Source organism: Drosophila ananassae (genome assembly GCF_017639315.1).
Source record: "Drosophila ananassae strain 14024-0371.13 chromosome 4 unlocalized genomic scaffold, ASM1763931v2 tig00000077, whole genome shotgun sequence".
In the NCBI taxonomy this organism is placed as follows: domain Eukaryota; kingdom Metazoa; phylum Arthropoda; class Insecta; order Diptera; family Drosophilidae; genus Drosophila; species Drosophila ananassae.
Window position 1 is genome coordinate 106,741 of NW_025319043.1, and position 4,024 is coordinate 110,764.

The following is a 4,024-nucleotide window of genomic DNA, read 5'->3' on the forward strand; positions in this document are numbered from 1 at the left end:
GCTCCTATATTAATATTATTGTTCAACTCTATACTGCTTGGAAATGACGTAAAAGGAGGGCAAATTACTAATTTAGAGGTAATTTCGTTGCTCTTGTTGTTAAGTTTGCCTATAAAGTCAACAAATGAAGAACGCATTCCATTCATTTTCCAATTTGCTACTATTAAAAAGGACATCAACTTTACTTATATGGGCGAGAGTGCCGGCTGTCGGACTTGAACTGACAACCTACTGATTACAAGTCAGTTGCTCTACCAATTGAGCTAAGCCGGCGTTAAACACATTAATAATATACAATTATCAATGAATTTTAGTCAACTAATTTTTAAAATACTGTATAATGAAAATAATATGAAAAAATTTTTACTGAAGCCAAAAAAGAGTCTAGGGCAAAATTTTATTTTATCGAGTGAGATAACAAAAAAAATCGTCGCTTTAGCTGGTAGTCTGGAAAATTTTAATGTCATTGAAATTGGTCCTGGATATGGTGCATTAACAAGAGAAATATTGGTGCATAATCCAAAGTCTCTACTTTCTATAGAAAAAGATAGAGATTTAGTAAAACACCATGACCAACTGCTAAATGAGCATCAAGGAAAGTATAGAATTATAGAAGCGGATGCACTGCATGTTACAGAAGAAGAGCTGATAGAGCGCCCAGTTAAAGTTATTGCTAACTTGCCTTACAATATCTCGGTAGTGTTATTTTTAAAGTGGTTAAATAATATAAAATTTTTTACGAACTTGACATTAATGTTTCAAAAAGAGGTAGCAGATCGCATTACGGCAAGACCCAATTCTAAAGATTATGGTTCCTTATCAGTGCTAAGCCAGTTGCTATGTGATATAAAAAAGGAATTTGATATTGAACCTAAAGAGTTTTTTCCAAGACCAAAAATACATTCTTCAGTAATTACAGTAAATCCTTTGCCTATCCCAAAATTTGCAGTAAATTTGGAAACCTTAACAAGATTAACACGTGCTGTTTTTTCTCAAAGAAGAAAGATGCTGAGAAATAGCTTGCAAAATATAACGAACCACACTGAAACTGTCCTTGAAAACGCTAAATTGAGTGGAAACGAACGTCCAGAAAACTTAACTATTGAGCAGTTTTGTTTGCTGGCAAATAATGTAGAATGCTTATTTTGCAAAAGCCCTATTGCAATTTAATTAATTGGCGTATAAGCTTTAAATAAAGCCTATGAAAAAAATGGCAGCTTGTTATTCGTTTGACGATATACTTCTTTTGCCAGCCTATTCTAATATATTGCCTTGCGGTGCAGATACAAAAACTTATTTAACAAATAATATAGAACTAAATATCCCTCTCATATCCTCTGCAATGGATACTGTTACTGAATCGGGCTTTGCAATAGCTATTGCCCAACATGGAGGGATAGGTTGCATACATAAGAATTTATCAATAGATGAACAAGTTTTAGAAGTAAGAAGGGTGAAAAAATATGAAAGTTGGATCGTGTATAACCCAATTACGATTTCACCGGATAAAACAGTTGCGGAAGCAATTTCATTAATGAGAGAGCACAATTATTCTGGCATTCCTGTAGTCGATCAACGCAAGTTAGTTGGAATTTTAACTAACCGAGATGTGAGATTTATTGAAGACCAGAACATGAATGTAAAAGTTTCCGAAGTGATGACAAAAGATAAGTTAGTGACAGTGCGGGAGCAGGGAGTGAATAGTGCCTCAGCAATGAAATTGTTGCATGAAAATAGAATAGAAAAGCTTTTGGTCGTAGATGAAAATTCTTGTTGTATAGGTTTAATTACGGTTAAAGACATTGAAAAATACAATAGATATCCAAATTCATGTAAAGACAGTAAAGGGCGGCTCAGAGTTGCCGCTGCAATTGGCACTGGTAAAAAAGATGGTATAGACAGATGTGAAGCTTTGATCGGAGAAGAAGTTGATGTAGTTGTTGTGGATACTGCTCACGGTCATTCCGAAAACGTTATCAATACCATTAGGGAAATAAAAAAGATGTATCCTAATACGCAATTAATTGGCGGAAACATTGCAACAAAGGAGGCTGCTGAAGCGTTGATTGATGCGGGTGTTGATGCAGTGAAGGTTGGAATAGGACCAGGATCAATCTGTACAACCAGAATAGTTACAGGTGTTGGTGTGCCACAATTCTCTGCAATCAAGAATGTTGCAGAGGCGTGTAGAGCAAGAAACGTCAGACTAATTGCTGATGGTGGGGTAAAATACTCAGGAGATGTTGCAAAAGCTATTGCAGCTGGTGCTGACTCTGTGATGATTGGTTCGATTTTTGCTGGCACTGACGAAAGCCCAGGTGAGATTATTATGTATAAGGGCAGAGCATATAAAGGCTATCGAGGAATGGGATCTATTAGTGCAATGAAACGAGGTTCAGCTAGCCGTTATTTTCAAGATAAAGATTCAAAACTCAAATTAGTTCCACAAGGAGTGGAAGGAAGAGTTCCATTCAAAGGTCCAGCTTCAGGAGTAATCCATCAATTGATTGGCGGATTGCAAGCTGCAATGGGGTATACTGGTAATAGGAATATAGAAGAGATGAAAAAAAATTGTAAATTTGTTACTATTACTGCATCAGGATTAAGAGAGAGTCACGCTCATGATATAGTCATTACACAAGAAGCTCCAAATTATGCTTATCAAACGTCCAATTTGTCAACCGATTCGGAGTAGTCCAGAAAAAGTAGAGAGAAAGTTAAAACGTTTTTGGAGTAAAATAAAACGTTTTTTCAAAATATGACAAATAGAAGAGAATATACAGCAGAATTCAAATTAGAAGCTGTTAAGCTGGTTAAAGAAACAGGTCAAGCAAGTACAAAAATAGCAAAAGATCTAGGTATAGATGGCAGTATGTTAAGTAAGAAAATATGATGGAAAAATGTCTGGAGCATACGCATTTCCAGGCAAAGGCTCCTTATAACAAAGAAAGATTTGATCTAAAAAAAGAACTAACAAGAGAAAGAGACATCTTAAAAAAAGCCCTGGGCAAAGAAAAAGAGTAAAGTATTCTTTTATATAGAAATTGCTATAAAACACAGGAACTATGTAGAGTTTTGTACTGGTGGTATTGGTTGCTAAGGAAAAAAGCAGTAAAGAATTAGCAAAAGAAGGGCTTCTAGCAGATATTCAAAAAATACATCAAGCTTCTAAATGCAGATATGGAGCCCCTAAAATTCATGCTGAATTAAAAGCTTTAGGCAAAAATTAAAACAGTACAAAGTGTTATGCAAGAAAATGGCATTAAAACCAAGCTTAGCAACCGAGTTGTGGCTCCGAGGCTCCGCAAATAAGCAACCGAGTTGTGGCTCCGAACACATTGGATCAAAATTTTACTACTGATCAGCCAAATAAAGTTTGGGATTACCTACATAAAAACTAAAGAAGGTTGTTGGCGGCAATAATTGACCTATATTCACGCATGGTGGTTAATGAGTAACATGATAATTAGTTATAGATTCTTTATTGATGGCCGTTGATAAACGCAAACCCGATAAAAATCTGCTGTTACATAGCGATCAAGGGTCACAGTATACCTCTCAAAATTACCAATTTCTATTGAATACAAAAAACATCATTTCCAGCATGAGCCATAAGGGCTGTTGTTACGATAACTCTGTTGCAGAAAAGTTCACTTAAAAGGGAGCTGCTTATTGATACTTCTCGCTCAACAAACCAGAACTGCCATATTTGAATACATAGAAATCTTTTATAACAAATAACGTAGACATTCTACTATTAACTATTGCATTCCTGCACAATTTATTCTCATGATAAAAACGTCTTAACTTTCTCTCTACTTTTTCTGGGTAAGGTCAAATAGAGAATTTTACAAAAATCTATTTTTAACTTACAATCAATTATTACAATTTTAAACCTACAACTTATGTACAACAGACTTATAGTCAAATCTTTTTCAGTATTATGCATCTGTTTATTTGCTTTATACATAACACTGCCAAATTTCTTTGATAATAAGCTTTTTATTTCGAAAAAAAGAATAAA

General features: G+C 34.8%; 1 non-coding gene across 1 annotated transcript; it reads right to left on the minus strand.

Annotated features, from left to right (window-relative positions):
- Positions 1 to 200: 200 nt before the first annotated feature.
- Trnat-ugu lies at positions 201 to 273 on the minus strand. Its single transcript has one exon. It is a non-coding gene; the product is annotated as a tRNA-Thr (tRNA).
- Positions 274 to 4,024: the final 3,751 nt, after the last annotated feature.